General features: G+C 39.5%; 1 protein-coding gene and 1 long non-coding RNA gene across 6 annotated transcripts in view; both read left to right on the plus strand.

Moving 5' to 3' along the window:
• Positions 1-19,193, plus strand: part of AKAP6 (A-kinase anchoring protein 6) — a 622,676-nt gene that overhangs the window by 118,833 nt on the left and 484,650 nt on the right. For all 5 annotated transcript variants that reach the window (XM_509893.8, XM_016925975.4, XM_054666458.2 and 2 more), the window contains exon 2: positions 1,672-1,883. The gene's annotated coding sequence lies outside the window, so the exon portion shown is untranslated. The remainder of the gene's footprint in view (positions 1-1,671; positions 1,884-19,193) is intronic.
• LOC134808282 (uncharacterized) lies at positions 12,708-17,378 on the plus strand. Its single transcript, XR_010150902.1, has 2 exons — positions 12,708-12,942; positions 13,199-17,378. It is a non-coding gene; the product is annotated as an uncharacterized LOC134808282 (long non-coding RNA).

The raw sequence follows: 19,193 nt of genomic DNA on the forward strand, positions 1-19,193 counted from the left end.
ACCAAGGCAGTCCAGCTTTGATCTGTATCATTAAAAGAAATATTATATTACTAATGAGAAACCTGAAAACTATGGTTGTTAGCTAAATCAATCATCTCTGCAGATGAAAAACTTGAGGCCCCAAGAAGTTAATCAATTGGCCTGATATCACACAGATGCTCTAGGAGGACCTGACATTTACAGTTGGGTTTCCTGACTCTCAGATCTGTACTCTTTGTACTGGGGTAGCTGCCTGCTACTTCTCTCCTTGTGTGTGGCATGTGGTCTGAGGTTTAAGATAAAGGGAGGGAGTCAGGCTCTGCTGATGCCACTAAGGACCTACGCAGGCAGATTCACCTCCTGCTTTTGGTCTCTTAATTCCTCTCCAGATGAAGCAAGAACAAGTCTGTCTTCCCATCTAGGGCAGCGTTGCTCTGTGCGAGGCTGATGGTGCACCCTGCTGGGATATTGGCACTTCTCAGGCATTTTATTAGCTCCTATTTACAGAGACACTGCCTGAATTACTTCTGCCACTCATCCCACACCCCCTATGCTGGTGGTTAACAGTGCCATTTTAAAATCTCAAGCAGGAGGAGACAACATAATTGTCTCATATTTTAAGCTTTTGGAATGTTGTTCTTTTTCAGAGTTGTGAAGATGGAGTGGATACAGGTCAGCTTGATTCTGTTTTTCTCTATCAATGGCCTGCAAATATTAAATATGCAAAACATAGGCTGCTCTGTCCATATCTCCTTCCCCCCAGTTCTCACCACATGACGTTTATTTCTGCTCAGGACTGGAAAGAAGTGATTGCTTTAGATTTGCTTTTCTTTTACCAACTGGAGAAATGCCTTACCGTGTCTTGTTTAAATGTGGCTTTTCACACAGTTCCAGCTTTTGGGGTTGGGGAGGGGCACAAATAATCTGTGTGGTAGGCAGTAGTATTGTTCAGAAAAGAAGAAAACAGACCCCAATGTTTGGAATGCCAACGATTTAGGAAGTTTCTAGCAGGTCTGCTACTTGTTCCAACCACTAGGTTTGATCCCAGAAAAGACTCACATGCGTTTTGGCCATGAGAAGGAGGGGTTCCCTGCAGGCCAAAGGAAGGGTCAGTAGAAGTTGAGGGTGGTGTGTTATGCCCCTCTAGATTCCAAACTTCCCTTTGCTGCCTATCTGATGACCAGGTGAAAGCTGGGTTTACTCTGCCTGGGAAGGTTCTGTGGGTTGGTGTTCATCAGGGAAAATAACCAGGACAGACTTCATTGGCCAAGGGTTTGCCCATGTTTTGAGAATTAAAACTTGTTTACTTGAGAGTTAGAGTCATTTGGTCAGCTGTTTATATCCCATTTTTAATTATTTTTGTGCTTGCTGTTTTGTTCTTTTGGTCTTTGACAGATGAGCAAAAATTCTTTTTAATAACTTTTAAAAAGCTATCCCAGTGCTGACCAGGGAGGAAAAAGTGATCAAATTGTCTAATAAGGAAACGTTGTACATTTCAGTTTTTATTTGCTTAGTACTAATTCTATTTTCTCCTCCCACCTTTTTTTCTAAATGTATAACAACAAAGGGGGAGATAATTTTTGTTTTTTCCAAAATGCTTTCAGGGAAATCCCTTTTAAACCTATGGATTTTAGTCCAATGAGGAATCCTCTTCCTTTGGTCTAAATTTTGCATATCGTCTGTTTCTTACAGGGCTTCCGTATTGTCTCAGGCTCCACTGGAAATGCAGCAAGGATTCCTAGCACATCCCAGTTGCCATAGCAACAGCAGTCTTTCCCATAATGAGCTGCATCATCTGAACTGATGTCACAGCATCATGCAGCAGGTCAAACAAGGCATCTCCTAGTATTGCATCCTACAGATGTGCTGTAAACATCAAAAGAAGACGGTGGGATCAGGAGATGGTGAGTGTTAAATGTCTGGGCCTTAATTGCACGGCTGTTTTGTTGGTTAGTCGGTGTCTGCTAAGGCGGAGATTGGGGGATGTTGTCTCTGCTTAAAATGGACTGGGGAAAGAAGGGCTGTTTTACCTAAATCGTTTTTCAGGCTGCCGGGTTAAGACAAAGGCCTGTAAGAGTCATATAGGAATTAAAATATGTAGAATTATTCTTGCTCCAGCTCTGTCTGTTATTTTTAAGTGTTCTTACAGAATTTTTCATAAACATAAGATGATTTTTCAATTGCAAAACCCCAGATAAGCTTTAAAATGAGTAGTTAACAGTATTTAAGCATTGTAAAAATATAGATTTCTTTTTGGGAGGCAGAGCTAATTGGCCCCCTCTTTGCTCTTGTGAATTATGAAATATTCAGTGATTTGCAGTATGAAATTCATTATTTACCTCGGTTGGGTTTCAGTTTCTTCATGGCAAGGAACAAATGCTGAATAAGCATTTGACATAACCCTGATGTGAAAGGGGATCTCTTGCATATTCAAGACAGAATTTATTAAAAGCATAAAAACCTAAACCAAATGAAATTATTTGAGCCTTTTGATCTATATGGTAGTTCTTCAACCCATGTCCTTCAGAGTTAGTTGAAAGACTGCCACATATTTTTCCATCTCTAGCTAGTCTCTGAAATAGCTGGAGTTGTTTGCAGGCTGACTTGTAACTGAGAAAGGAACAAGTCTCCTCTCTGCGGCAGTTGCAGTGAAGGGTAAACCTGGGAGAGCCTCTGAAGTGGCAGTGGTGTTGCCATCGCTTGCTTAACTTTAACAAAAATCTGGGTATGATGAATAAATATCAGGGTCCTCAGTGGTTGTAGGGAATACAGATCTCTGGACTCAGTCATAACCTCAACTCAATTCCAAAACTCTAAACACGTATCATTTTCATTTCAACTCCTAGCTCTGTTTTTAGGCATCTTTATTATTATTATTATTTTCTAAAAAATTAGTCTGACAGTGTCAGATAAGGAGCAGAATGTTGCCTTTTGTTTTGGGAAATGAAATGGATTTCCCTGGTGCAGCTGATTGCTACTAGGGGAGAGAAAGGAGGAGGCACATGTCAGTTCAATTGATCAATATGTCCACTTAGAATCAGGGAGTGGTCTTGTGGCTTAATGCTGCCAAATTGATAGTTTTTACTCAAAAAGTCTTACACGAAAGAATGGCAACCATTGAATTCCTCTTCTTTTAGTCTGTTTATTGGGGCTAAAGAGATATATCATGGAAAGCAGGAAAAGCAATACCTTTAGCTAGCTTGGAGTGATTTTTTTTTTTTTGCACAGAGTTAAGTATGCTAGTCCCATTAGGCACCAGCCAGAGGAAAGGCCTCAGGTTTTAATTTGTTTGTTTATACCACATCACGCACATGCTTGCTACTCTCAGTCCTTTAAGCTTATGTTTCTGACATGCAGCTGTATAGGATGGGAGAGGTCAGTTCAGCCTGGCTTTATCGCAAGCACTTAGAAGCATGAATTGTTCATTGCCTGCTTTTTTATGTCATATAATGTGAGCAGAAAGCTCTGCTGGGACTGCTGGGTGTGAACACATCTAAGTCGAAAGCTCTAAGGTGACAGGGAAGAGTGCTAGATGGTGATGGGGGAAGGGAAAGTATGTCTTGTAGCTAGATTATAAGTCTGGATAAAATCACTTAGTGCCTTTTAGAATTTTCTTAAAGTATTATTTCTGAAGAAGAGCAATGAAGAAAGACTTGTTTGGTAACATGAATTTCTAGGAGTAAAAAAAGCAAAAGGCAGCATTGTAATGAGTTTTCTGTTTGCTTAATTCTTGTCTCTTTTGTTTAAAGTGCTCTTCAGCTGCTTCATCATGGTTGATTTGTTCAATTACTGGAAGTCACAAAAGCTAGATTCCTTAAGGGCAGTGTTAGAAAAAGTGGAGTCATGCTTTGAGGGTGGGGAAGGGCGCTGGTGGGTGTGGACTGACGCAGTTATCTAGTGGAACATCCTCCCGGTTCAGACAACCCTGTAATTTTTCCCCCCGCAAATGTTCAAAATGCAATTACAGTTCTCCAACTTTATGCTTTTGTGCTCTTTTTGCTCCAGGAGAACAAAGCGCTGGTAATGGGAGCTGTCATCCTAATGTTTTGTTTCTTCGTTTCTTTGTAGAGGGCCACAGCCTGTGCTGCTATCTGATTAGCTGCATGTCTTAATTACTGGCTAAGGCTATTTCAGTTGTCTTAGTTTTAATATATCCCCAAGGGGTAGATGGTGTGTGTGTGTGTGTATAGGGGAAGGGAGAGATTTCTCTATGGCTGTATTTATTGGTGCCTCACTGAAACTTTCTACAGTTTAAGGAATTTTGTTTCACAGTAATGATAGATCATCAAGACCATGTTTATTGGACAAAGTTTAGGCCATGGAAGCCTCACAAGAAGTTAATGTCCTCTATACTTTTGGTCATGGCTTTCACAAATACATTACAAAGTTACAAAGAAGTGAATTCTTTGCCGATAACTAGGCCGCATAGGGATGATAAAAATAATAATCATAATAACAATCATAGCTATCATTTATTCAGTTCTTACTGTGTATCAGTACTGAATTAAGTTTTGTGTATATCTTATTTAGCCCTTATTATTATTATGTAGTAGAGAGTAATAATCTCACTTTATAGGATTAGGTGTTATTATTCACATTTTGCAAAAACCAGTCCTTAGCCAGGCGAATAAACTTGGCTAAGGTTATGTAGTTAATAAGTGATTGGGCCAGGATTCCAAACCATTGCGATCTGGCTATGCAGCACACATGCTTACCCACGGCCATCTCAGTTTTATGACATCTTTACTGTATATACCATACAGATCAGTCATCTATACTCTATCACACGTACCCCACCCCTCCTCATTCTAATTGGAAAATCAGATTTCATATGTAGAATGAAATGTCATTTGCAACACTAAGATTGATTTCACTGTAAGGATGAGCATGAATCTTGATCAGATGTGAATATTTACTTTGCACCCAGAGATTTAAGTAATGAAGAGTTGATGCTTAGACCTTTGCCACTGCCCTTGCTTGATATAACTTTCTAGCAGGATCTCTGTATGGAAAATGTTACATCAATAATTGTGGGCATGATGGAGTTGCACTCAAAGCAGGTCTTACCTGAGTCAGTAATGATTCAACTTTGTTATAAACCTGTCTTATCAGCTATATTTGTGGTGCTTTGTTAACTTTAAGATGTTTGTATTCCCTGCTGTTGCACCAGGTTCTGTTCTCAACCTGGTGTTGAGAACAGAAGCAGAAACTTCTCTCACAGTCTGGAAAGTGTAATCTGAATCTATCTCTTAGGTTAAGAAGATAGAGGATTTATTTTGCTGAATGTATCAGTGGCTGAAACCAAACTCTGTCTATCTCTGACAAAGTACAAGAATGACAGTCTTGTGTAATAACCTGGAAGCCTTGTGTTTGAGGAGAGCTGATATAGTCATTTCTGTATCATCTTGCTCATCCCCAGCTATCCATGCCCAGCGTCATTATTGGGCTCTAAGGGCTGTTCTTTGTTTGAGTGTGGGGCTAATGCACACACTGACAGCATGTTGATATTGATTCCTGTATGGTGAATACTTAGAAATATTATTCCACAGGGCTCATTAGCCTTTTCTAGGTTCCAGGAAGAAGTTAACCTTTGTCCTAACCTGCTCCAAAGAGGCCCAAGCTTGTGTCTGCATGAGGTACAGGAATGAGAGGCTGATCAGAAAGCATCAAAGCTGCTAGGTACAATGACTACAGGAGTTAGGTTCCAATTAGGAAATAAAATAGCCAGTGGAATTTAGGGAAGTTGGTGGTCTTGCTACATGTCTCTGATTTTCTTCTATTTATAATCCTAGAACCCATGAAAGGCAGTTTGTTTTGATCCCATGGATTCAATTCAATTCAATAAATATTTATTGAATATCTCCTATATGCCAGGCATTGTCAGGGAATCTATAGCAATGAGCAAGACAGATGCAAATCTCTTCCCCAGCTACATTCTAGAGGGGAAGGGAAAAATGGGTAAATTGGTAAAATAATTTATTTCCTCTAATACTGCAATACTGTTTCTATTTACTTTTTATTCCATGTGCTATTAGAGAAGCCCATAATCTGTGCACATTTGTATAGGTACAGATAGCTATATGGTTTATATGTGGAGGTAAACTTACTGCATTAAATAATAACTTTTTTTTTTCTTGCATGGGTTTGGATTAGAATCTTTCTGGATGTGGACAAGACCAATATGGCAATTAGTATTTTTTTGGTATAAACTATTTTGAGAAATAAAATTATAATCAGTCAAATAGTGCATGTCTATCTCAGTTGACAAACTTGACATATGGAAATATGAAATGTGTGTGGCAGATCAGTTAAGGAGAGATATTTTCGTTTTTATAAAAGATATTCATCACCTTTAAAAATTGTCCAGAGAGCCCTCTAAATTGAGCATTCCAGCCAGCCTGCTGATGGAGGTATGTATCATACAAGGTACCAACTACACACTTAGTTGTACAAGGACAGGTATACCAGTTACCTTCAGTCTCATCTAATCGCCCTAGTGTGCCTTACAGTATTGCTTTAAATGGGAAGCATTTCTCGAAACAATCATATTGACTGAACTCTGTAGATGGGCCCTGAGTGTGGTTTTTCAGAGGAATAGCAATCCATATAGGACTTTGGCCATGGCAACAGAGTTTTAGGTACAGTAGCCCCTTCCGCGCCCTTATTTGTGATTTAGCCTTTTGTGGTTATGGTTATCCGTGGTCTGAAAACATTCAATGGAAGATTGCAGAAATAAACAATAAGTTTTAAATTATGCGCCGTTCTGCATAGTGCAATGAAATCTCTCACCATTACTGTTCTGTCCTGCCTGGGATGTGTATCATTCCTTTGTCCAGCATATCCATGCTGTATATGCTACCAGCTTGTTAAGTCACTTAATAGCCGTCTTGGTTTTCAGATCAACTATCTCGCTATCATAATGCCCATGTTCAAATAACCTTTATTTTACTTAATAATGACTCCAAAGCTCAAGATTAGTGATGCTGGCATATTGTTACAGTTGTTCTGTTTTATTATTAGTTATTGTTAATCTCTTATTGTGTCTAATCTATAAATTAAACTTTATCACAGGTATATATGTATAGGAAAAAACATAGTATATGTAGGGTTTGGTGCTATCCATGGTTTCAGGCATCCACTGGGGGTCTTGGAACGTATTCCCTGATAATGAGGGGGACTATTGCAGTTTGAATTAATAAGGCATACAGTTTCTTCTCCACAAGCACATACCGGTCAGTAATTGAATTCCTGAGTTGGCTTTAAGATTTGGTGAAGATAAAGGACATACTTTGTTTTCCTCATAAGCCACCAGCCATATTTTTCTCTGTTCTTCAGCCATGGGGCATGCTCCAAACTCTTCCAGCCATCTTGCAGTGGTGTGCTTTGAGTCACAAGGGTAAGTAGGGAGAGAATTTGGAACCTTTATTTTATTTTCAGATTTTTTTTTGGAGACAGGGTTTTACTCTGTTGTTCAGGCTAGATTGCAGTAGTGCAATCATTACTCCCTGCAGCCTTGAAATTCTAGGCTCAAAGGATCCTCCCACTTCAGCCTCCCAAGTGGTTAGGACTGCAGGTGCACATCACCCCACCTGGCTAGTAGAGCCTTTAGAATGGGGTCTCAGACTGGCTAATACATGAGCTAAACCTAGCCTGCAGCTTGTTTTGTATGGCTGCTGGGCAGGCTTTATGGGTGTGCAACCTGTGTAGTTGCATAGGGCCCTGCACTGAGAAGGGCCCACACTTAGTTTAATACTCTGCTGTAACCATCTTGGAATTCTTAATAATTTTTTAATAAGAGGCTCCACATTTTTATTTTACAGTGGACCTTATGTAGCCAGTCCCATATGGCCCTTTTGATGCCCCCACTGGTACTGCCTGAGCCCTGTAGATGTTTGAGTTTCAGACTCCCCACTTCCTCCTACTCTGGAACAATTCAAATAGAAATTGTAGTGCTTAGAAAAACTAAGGGACCATTGTCAAAACAACCCAGAGCAAGGCCCTTGTAGATGGTAATTCAGTGGCATGCAAAGGAACTCAGTGGCATTTCTTTTATAGGCAATGGGGGATATATTACATTATACTTGAAGATATTTGGTAGGTGAGGTTTATTTGTCACCACCATTGCTTTCAGGGGAGAAATCAAATCTTCTTTGCAAAGCAAGCTAATTAACCATCCTGTTGGTTCAATGTTTATATTAATTCTCTTGCCCTTTGTTTACTACTTGATTACTTTTATCACCTGCTTTGTTTAACTCTCATTTAAATTACACAACATATTTATGCTGTCTGGGTATTTTTTTTTTTAATACTATCCTTTTTTCCTTTTTTTTTTTTTTTTTAATTCTCTCTCTCCAGGAGGCCAGAGGGCCTATAATTTGAGGTTATATTACTACAGGAAAAGTTCATTTTTTTTTTTCAATTTAAAAGGGAATTATAGTCAATATTTATAATGAACCCTTCTCCAGCAAGGTAGTTCCAGCCATGCTAATGTTCAGAAGTCCATATCTGCCATTACTGTTTATAATAATGAGATGCTGGTGACCAACTCCTGGACCTTATGGTGGGTGAAACATTCCCACCCATCATGTCACAGTGAGAAGTGGCTGTGTTAATCTATTAATCTACAGATTTGCAGAGAGTTGTTAGAAAATGAGGATGAATGATGGCACTTGCTGCACAGGAAAAAGGTAAGTTTTTTTTTTTTTTTACTGTGTGAGTAAACAGGAACCTGACAAATCCAGAAAGGGCTCTTGCCACCTCTTAGAAGCCTAAGAATAGAGTCTTCTTCAAGGATCAAGCCCCAGGAATACAAGATCTTGTACCCCTGAACAATTCTGATACTCACTATGTCCATCACTGTACAAGCTGTAAAACTATCTGTTTCAGATAATTTCACCAGTAGTCAACAATTGACAAATGCATCAGATGTCTACCATGTACAATATCATATGCTAAGAGAACAAACATTTTACAAATAACGATGACTATAGGCACACACACATGTATATTACTTGGAGAACTTGACATACATTTAACATGGTGTTGGCTGGGCTGTGCATACAGATGGTCATGATTAGTTCTTCCTTTTTTCTGAACATACCTTGACATGGAGCTCCAAGCATATCTGTGGAGGCTCTCTCATCTTCTGTTCTCATCCAATTTCTTGATTTAAGTGTTTGTCTAATAACTCACTACTTTTGCTGGCCCACTCAAAATTCTTGTTTCTCAGCCCTTTCTCAGCTTTCTCCATCCTGAGTGCTCATAGTTTGTTACTACTCCACCTCGTCTCTTATCAGTGTTACCTTCTGGGACTGTTCTGAACTCATTACAGTCCTCCCCACCAGCAGCCCCTGAGGCCCTCATCTCCCTGCCACTGTTTATTCCTATTACATTAGCATAAAAGTAGCCCATGGAAAACCAAATGACACTGCAGTTTCTCTGATATGTCCCTTGGAAGAAATCCGCTTGCTTTTAGCTTTTAATAGTTAATTCAAATACTTCCTTGTATTTAATCTGTTTTTGTCTTTGTGTGAATTGAAAGGGAATGACCTTTTAAAACTCCTATTAGTCAGTCTTGCAGGCAGCCTATAAGGAGAATCAACTAGAAATAACTGAAACAGCAGGGGAGGTGGTATATGATGTGGTAGAAGACTATATGCAACAATGAAAACAGGCGTGCAAGTACAGTTTAAAAAATTTGTCCTTTAGGGTTATTGGTACATTTCATTTTAAATTAAAAGTAAATAAGAATAAGGGGGTGGTGATGAGAAGATGGGCAGCACAAGAAGAAACCGAAGGATGCACATTTCTTCAGGCTTGGCTAGTAGGAGCACACAGCTTCTAGAACACTGTAGAGGAACACCTGCCTCAGAAGGGCAGCTTCTCCAAGAAAAAAGGACAGATCTGAAAACAAAGGTAACAATAAAAACTACCACAAAAAGATATGATTCCTCTGAGAACAAATAAAGAATCAGATTGGTGAATTAAGATGTTATGGTTTATATTCATTTAGTAATAAATAATTGATAACAGGATTTAAAAAAATTTTTATTTTATTATTATTATACTTTAAGTTTTAGGGTACATGTGCACAATGTGCAGGTTTGTTACATATGTATACATGTGCCATGTTGGTGTGCTGCACCCATTAACTCGTCATTTAGCATTAGGTATATCTCCTAATGCTATCCTTCCCCCCTCCCCCTACCCCACAACAGTCCCTGGTGTGTGATGTTCCCCTTCCTGGATAACAGGATTTTTAAACATTTGAATTTTGACTAAACTGAAAATAGGTTGAAAGGCAGAGGATGGAGAAAAAGATAACATAACCAGCATAAGGAGAGAAACAGGCCTGGCATGGTGGCTCATGCCTGTAGTCTTAGCACCTCAGGAGGCTGAGGGGGGAGGATTGCTTGAGCCTAGAAGGTCCAGGCTACATTGAGCCATGATTGCATCACTGCACTCCAGCCTGGGCATCAGAGCAAGATCCTGGCTCAAACAAAACAAAACAAAACAAGACACGTTTTACTCTGTTTTTTTTTTGTATTTGTTTGGTTTTTTGTTGTTGTTTACTTAGAGAGTTTTTCCTTTTGTTTTTTGCTTTAGTTAATATCATTTGGTTGATTTGTTGTAAAGGTGAATATACCCATATATTTTGTTTTTCTTTTAAAAAATTCTTTAAGAAAATAACATAAATTATTATCTTTGGTATGATGTTTTTCTCTGGTTCTTAGACCTTAACACCATCCTGCCTAAATACCATATATGCTCAGATACCCAAACAAGAAGTAGTAAATTGAGTGCCATCAACCAGCTTGAGGAGAAAACAAGCTTTCAAAAAAAGTCTACTCTAGAACCTTAAATGGTGGTGGAAATGTTACATACCCAAATCTAAAGTGATATTTTTGCAATAGCTTGCATCAAATAGGGGGTTTCCATTTTGGATTTGGAATCCTAACATCCAGCCATTTATACATATATATATAGACTGAAATTCTCTGAGCAAGAGATTAGTGGTGGGGAAGGTGAGCAGGGAATAGGCAGTACCATGAGAATAATCATCATGTTTCCCTTCTTGACTTACTCCATCTCCTGACACCCTATACCTAAACACTGAACAAAAACAGAGCCTGGCAGGGTGGATTTTGGAGCCAGGTATATTTACCTTTGAATCTTAGCTCTACTGTAAAATTATTAGAGTTATGATCTTAAGGTTCTTAGAGCCTCATTTTTCCCCATATGTAAGGAGAATATCCATTTTACAGGATGAAATGAAGTATTTTATGTAAAGTTTTTGGCACAAAGTGAGAATTTGATAAATGAAAGTTATTGTTTCACATATTTAGAAGTAGTGGGGTAAGATTATTACTCTCTCAAGAAGAAAATGCAATTTCTCCTCAACTCCAGCCCTGAAACCAAGAAAATCATTTTTAGAGCTTTTAAGAGAAGAACTCTTTAATATATTTTAAATGTTTATACTGTGTCAAGCATATATATTATTTCATTTAATTTCCTTTCTCTGCTTAAATTTTGTTCATAACACTTATCACCTTCTGCAAACTAAACATTTTACTTGTTTGTTTGTTTCTCCCTGGTATAATATAACTTGTATAAGGGCAGAGATTTTTGTCTATTTTGTTCATTGATGTTTCCTTAGCTCCCAGAATAGTGCCTGGCATGTGGTAGGTGCTCAATAAACATTTGTTACGAGAGTAAATGAATCCACATAACCCTGTGAGAGGAGGCAACATGATTGTATTCAGTAATAAAAAATTAACTCTCTTTTGCAGTGGTCCTTTTCAAGGTACTAAACACCCTTGAGTTATTCTTGCTATTCCAGATAGCATGCCAAGAAATTCTTGTGGCTGATGGTTAGGGTATCATGTACCATCCAATTATTCTAAATTCTTCTATTAGAAGCAGGGATATTGCCTGGGAAGCTCTGATGTCCTCCTCTCTAAAGGGTTTCTATGAGGAAGCTGGGGTTTCACAGGTCATTTGAAAGATACATTGATTCTTTTACTGGTGGTTGTCTCTTCCTTTCTCTCTTTAGTGAATTTGGGTCCCCTTCAGGAACAAGGTTATTTATTCTCCTTTAAATCATGAATTCCCAGCTGTAAATCTCAGATTGATGGATTGGTGGAATTTGAAAGACTCTTTGATGAAAATTTCAGATAGGGAGAGTGATAAGCCATGACAGTCAGCCCTTCTCTGTTGCTATTAAAAATGCTCTAATGAGAAATAGAGCAAAGCACAGGAACACAATGATACAGTTGTTTCATGAAGAACATACAGCTTCATAAATGAAGGAATAATTAAGATAGCCTAATTCTATACTTATTTTGAATTAGATTCAAAACAATCTTTGAAGTGGATATCTGCAGCTGAATTTTGTACCAAAGGCATATTCTAAATGTCACGCTTTTGAACTGAGTATTTATTTCTCAGGGAGCAGGTGTTAGGGTTTTTTTTTTTCCTTGAAATTCAAACCATTTTGACAGTATCCTATTTTTAGAATGCCTTTTTCTTTAAAAAGACAAGCAATATCCAAAAGCAGTAGAAAGACATCTTGGGAGAAGGCAGTGTTCTGGTTATACCATAATCATAACAAGCTGAATAAGAAAAAGTAATGCTGTTAAAATTTAAAACTCAGTGTTTTTATTTTATGATAATAAAACATATTTGTTTTTATTAAATGTTATTTAATATATTAAATAAAACATATTTAATATACTTTCAACAACCTTATGCTATGAAATAAAAATTATACCTCATGAAAATTTTCTTGCATCTGCAATATATGGCATGGTCAGTTGCAATGTACAAGGACATTATTGTGTTCAAATAGCATGTTATTCTAATCTATTTCAGGGAGCACTGGACTGGGAGTAAGGCACCTGAATTTTTAGTCCCTGCTGACATACTCTTCCTGAATCTTGGTTTCCTCCACAGTAAAACAAAAGGGTAAAATTTAAATGATTTTTGTTTCCTGATAGCTCTAGTATTTTATGCCTCACTTACAGGGTTCTCCATATTTCTCCATTGTTTGTTTAGTCTTAGGATTTTCCAAAAATCTGTTCCATAGAATATTTTAAATTTCCTTAGTGTGCTCATGTAGCTGAAAACATATTTTAATTTATTATCTTAGTTCATTTGGAGTGCTATAACAAAATACCATAAACTGGGTTGCTTGTAAACAACAGAAATTTATTTCTCACAGTTCCGGAAGCTGGGAAGTCCAAGGTCAAGGTACCAAAGATTTGGTGTCAGGTGAGTCCACTTTCTGGTTCACAGCTGGTACCTTCTAGCTGTGTGCTCACATAATGGAAGGGATAAAGAGTCTCTCTTGGGCCTCTTTTATTAGGGCACTAACCCCATTCATGAGGGTTCCACCCTATGATCTAATCACTTCCCAAAGGCCCTGCCTCCTAATATCATCACCTTGGGGGTTAGGATTTTAACATATAAATTTTGGGAACGCAAAACATTCAGACAATAGTATTTATATACCATTTATATTTCACACTTGTGTGTTTTATTAGCTTATATTTCGTAATACTTTTGGTGGTCAACCTAAAGTCAACACATAAAGTTTCACTTAAACTAACAAGCTATTATCTTTCACAAGAAAATTTTTTTAGAGTTTCCTTATCTTGCAAATTTGTGTTTCTATTTGTTTTTTCTCTTTTTAGCCACAACATATTTTTGCTGTTAATGAGTTGGGTGAAGTATTTGGTTCCCCTCTACCCTTCCTATTGGGTATAGAATTTCTTTAGAAATTTACACTGCTGCTGTAGACATTCACATAAAATATAAGTGAAAGTGCTGTTGTTAGGTCAAACGGTATGGAATTTCCATTGTTGTTGTCAAAAAATGGCCAAATATTAACAGTTTCATGATACTTTGATAACAGTTTCCAATAATTTGTTCATTATCATAACAATGTTAGTCTTTACTATTTTTATAACTCAGTGATGAGAGCCAGTCCCTAAATGAACTAGTGAAGTAGTGCAAAGAGCACACAGGGTCCTTGGTGAAAGATAGATTGGGGATTGAATTCTGCTTCTATACTGCCAACATTGTGACCATGGGCAAGTTGCTGAGTTTTGTTGAGCTTCAGTGTCCTTGTTTGTAAAATAAAAATGATAATGCCTGCCTCTCAAGCTTGCTGAGAAGAATGCCCCTGGCTCCCAGAATAATGTTTTATTTTGTCTAAAATGACTCTCAGGCTGGATGTGGTGGCTCAGGCCTGGCCATCATTTTAGGGAAGCTCAGAAGGGAGGATTGTTTGAATACAGGAGTTTGAGACCAGCCTGAGCAAAAAAGTCCCTAAAAAACAAGTAAAAAATTAGATGGGTGTAGTGGTGTACAACTGTAATTCCAGCTACTAGGGAGGCTGAGGCAAGAAGATTGCTGAGCCCAGGTGTCTGAGGCTACAATGAGCTGTGATCATGTCACTGCACTCTATCCTGGGTGACAGAGCAAGTCCCTGTCTCTGAAAATAAATACATAAATAAAATAACTCTCTTGAGTCCATGAGTCTGGTACCAGACTGGAAGGGACAAATCTTTGAGTCTCTACCTTTTCCCTGGATTATCTATGCTTGTTGATGGCTTCTTCTATTTCCATGTGCTGATGACTCATAAATTCAGATTTCTAGCCTCTGATTATTTTCTCCCAGATTCAGACTTGTATTTCTCCTGCTTTCTGTATGTCTTTTCCTGAATCTTCCACAGGCACTTTTCACTTAGCACACCTGAAATGATCTCATCCTTTCTGAACTTCCTGTCTGGAATTAAGAATTGTCTTCAGTCCCTGCCCTTAGGGTGGAGACTGGGAGTCATCCTAAGCCCTCTCTTCCATGTCTACCCTCACCTAAGTCCTGTTGAGTCACCAAGTTCTGTTTTGTTTCTAAGTGACTGGGATTTGGTAAAAATGAGCTTAAGATCACCCCATATAATTTTTGATTGTGTGATAGATCTAGGTCATGCTCTTCTACTTCCTGCCTTCCCTTTCTCTAAACCATACAACTGATATTATTAGACATTTTCTCATGAAGCCCCTCCTATCTCCATGATCTTTCTGCTGCTCTTTGAACCTTTTCCAGCTTTGTTAAAGCCCATGTCTAGGACAGCCTCAAGTATCCAGTGTAGCTAGTGCACTGTGGTAAAGAGAGGAAGAAAATGCAGTGTCAGCGCTGGATGGAGACTCTACTGAACAAGAGATGTGTTATCCTAGATAGAAAGGGTTTGTTATTTTTTTTTAATTTTGAAATAAAATTCTGTCTGATCGGAGAATTCTCCAAATTGATATGTAAAGTTACTACATCCTAATTCAAGGGGATTACATAGTGCTGACTTCAGTACCAGAATGTATTTCTTTTTTGCACAATTATCATTTGTCTTTGGAATTAATTCCAGTAGGCAGGAGCCAGTTTTAACTCCATGGCCTACAACCCTGGCATTGTTATGCGCACTAATGTTCACAATAGAACAAAACAGCAACCTTTTTTCCCGTTGAGAATTTAAAAGACCTTTTTTCCCCTTGAGGATTTTCCCATGAGGAAGGCAGATAGGATGTTGGTAAGCTTGGGCTTGGGGCCAGTTAGATCTTCTGGGTTCAAATCTCAGTCCCACCCCCACTAGCTCTGTGCCCGGGGAAACTTGCCTAACCTTTCTGGGTCCTATTTTCTTCACGGTACCTTCCTTGTCAAGACTTAGAAACAACGTGTGTAAAGCACCTAGCAGAGTGCCTAGGATACAGGAGGTGCTCTGGAGTGGTTAGTGGAGACCTAGATTATTCAGAATGTAAGCAGAGGGCTAACTGGTGGTCAGCCTGCCTTGCCCTGGTTTTAGGAGAGTTTCTGTTCCAATTCCAGACCTGTGGGATATCGGTGGTCAAGTAAGTCTTGTACTATATAATCTACTCCAGCTGCCCTGCTTCCTCCTTAAATTAGACAGGAACCCCAGCACTTTGGGAGGCCGAGGTGGGTGGATCACGAGGTCAGGAGATTGAGACCATCCTGGCTAACACCGTGAAACCCCATCTCTACTAAAAATACAAAAAATTAGCCAGGCATGATGGCAGGCGCCTGTAGTCCCAGCGACTCGGGAGGCTGAGGCAGGAGAATGGCGTGAACCCGGAAGGAGGAGCTTGCAGTGAGCCGACATTGTGCCATGCACTCCAGCCTGAGCAACAGAGCAAGATTCCGTCTCAAAAAATAAATAAATAAATAAATTAGGAACAACTGTATCAACTGTAAAGAACTGGGGAGACTAGCAGTATCTCTGCTTGGCCCATGCTTCACACCCCATTAAAACCCCAGTTTCTTCTTACAACCTTTGCCTTTTCTCTAGCTCTCTGTGGTCATAACGTTCTCTGAATTCCTAAAGCAATAATGCTTTTTATCATGATTTACTACTTGTTCATATACTCTGAGGTTGTTTCACATGTGTAAGTCTGTCTCCTCAAGCAATTGGAAGCACCTCTGGCAAAAACTCTGGCTGTTGTATTCCCCAAGGAGCTGGCCCCTGTGCGAAACTGGGGACAGGTGCAGTTTGACCTACTCTCCCTGTGTTCCCAGTCCCTTTTGCTACTCATGGATGTCTGGAAGCTCTTTCTGGAGCCTGCCATCAGGCATTGCCCAAGGCCATGTCCCATGATCCATCCATACAGTGTTGTCATCATTCTAGCTGTGATGTTCTGGGAGCTGTCCAGACAAGTAGTGACTATAAGACCAAGAGATTCTTGCAGTGTCCTGAATGTAACACCAATCCAACATGCATTGATCTAATGCCTACATAGTGGCATGATTGTGCCATGATTGTGCAGGACATACGTAGCTGAGCAAGATAATGGGGAGTCAGAGAAATTATAAAACCACCTAATTAGTCCCAGTAAATACAAAGAGCTATGGGAAGGTAGATGAGGGTGCAGTTAATTCAGTCAGGGTTCAGGGTCTAAACAGGAAGTAAAATCTGACCTGAGCCTTGAGGAGTGACTGAGGATTTCAGCTGGGTATAGATAAGGGCATTCCTGAGTATGGGTGACCACCGTGTTAAGCAAGTGGAGTATAAGAGTATATATATAAGGAGGCCTGGACGTAGTGGCTCACAGATGTAATCCCAGCACTTTGGGAGGCCGAGGCAGTCAGATCACTTGAGGTCAGGAGTTTGAGACCAGCCTTGCCAACATGGCGAAACCCCGTCTCTACTAAAAATACAAAAATTAGCTGGGTGTGGTGGCATACCCCTGTAATCCCAGCTACTCAGGAGGCTGAGGCATGGGAATCTCTTGAACCTGGGAGGCGGAGGTTGCAGTGAGCCGAGATAGCACCACTACACTCCAGCCTGGGCAACAGAGTGAGACTCTGTCTTAAAAAAAAAAAAAAAAAAAAGAGAGAGATATATAAGCAGAATGATGGTATAGAGAGTATGTGTTTAGGATGAGGCTCAGAGAGGAGGCTTGGATGGGATTTGGAAGGGCATGTCAAAAAATGGCTGTGTAAAATGAATATTTATATATCAAATTTTGTTTTTCCTATGCTTCCTTTCTAATTTGGGGAAATGTTTTCATAGAAGGGATTTTAGGGCCAATGAATATTAAAATTCATAGTTAAAACACAATGTTGTCAAGGGAAATTCCCTATTTTAAAATGTGCGTTTACTTCTCTAATACCGATTCAATTCACACAGTCTATCACATACACAGGTGTTAAAATGCTGTATCTAGTTAACTTCACATTTTTCCCACAGGTATTGAATGTGTAAGCAGGCACAGGGGTAACTCTCAAGGAACAAAATTGCCTGAAGGCTTTTCCCCAGGTACAGGTAAAAATTGCCTTGGAAATGATTACATGACTTAGCAATGAGGGGTTAGTATTTCTTTAGGCTGTCAGCTGTGATGTAGCCAGTAGCATCTGAGCTTGAATTATCTCCATCACTGAGCCTCAGACATGTTTGGGCATGTCTGCTGAATGTCTGCCCTGTATCTGTGATGAGTTGGTGGTCTGTCCCATCAGTGTATTGATACTAGAGTCAAAAGCAGTTCCTAGAGAGAAAGTATCCTAAGAAAGGTGGAGTCAGCCACAGTAAGCTCTGATCACCAGAGGGTGGAGTGATTCTGATGTCAGTTTCTATGTGGGTCATGAGGAAGTGTCCTGTCTCAGCCATTCCCTGGACTCTGGCCTGAGTCCTAGAAAAGCTGGGGAGGGGTGAGTGGGCTGAATGTAAGAGCTCTTCCACTAAAGAATCTGTATGTCATTTGAGCACGAGACCACTGCTGCAATAGCCCTCAGGAGAGTATATTGTATAAGAGGGAGAAAGGCATATTTCCCTCTATCCACAGATGCTTGAAGCCAGAGGTTTCCAAACTGTTTTGATTGACATATTTATCTGTTAAAAAATGTCTGAGCTCTCTCATGTATTAATGTCTTACATATTTTACAAAACATATAGAAGTAAAAATCTTAAAGGTTAAAATAAAAATTAAACAGAAGTTCTAATATTGTCATCACATCCCAAAGGTTTGCCTTGCATCCCCCTTTATGATGAGTCCCCCATCATGAAGACCACTACTCTAGAGCATTAGTGGGAGGGGCCTGGCAGTGCCCAGAAATAGCAGCTCTTCCTGGTCAAGGTGCCCATGATGCAGTGAGTGTGCATACATGTGAAATTCATGCTGGAGCTTCATGAAATTCTACTTAGGGCCCTGTTTTCAGGGAGCTAAGACTCTGATAAGGGGGTTAAAATAAAGATGCAGAGAAATGTAGCACATTACCAAAAATGTTACTCCATTTGAACTTCCAGGCTGGTGAGCCATGGAGGAACTTGAGTTGTACAAATTAAAAATCTTTCTGAGACAGTATGTTTGTATTGCATTTTAGAATTTACCAAGCACTTTCACTTGTAACTTCCCAAAAACTCTGTGGGATATGAAGGATGGAAATTGAGAATGTCTTGTTTTATTTTATTTATTTTTTTTGAGACGAAGTCTCGCTCTTTCACCCAGGCCGAACTGCGGTGGTGCTATCTTGGCTCACTGAAAGCTCCGCCTCCCGGGTTCACGCCATTCTCCTGCCTCAGCCTCCCAAGTAGCTGGGACTACAGGGGCCCGCCACCGCGCCTGGCTAATTTTTTGTATTTTTAGTAGAGACCGGGTTTCACCGTGTTAGCCAGGATGGTCTCGATCTCCTGACTTCGTGATCCACCCACCTC

This window comes from Pan troglodytes, chromosome 15 (assembly GCF_028858775.2).
Source record: "Pan troglodytes isolate AG18354 chromosome 15, NHGRI_mPanTro3-v2.0_pri, whole genome shotgun sequence".
In the NCBI taxonomy this organism is placed as follows: domain Eukaryota; kingdom Metazoa; phylum Chordata; class Mammalia; order Primates; family Hominidae; genus Pan; species Pan troglodytes.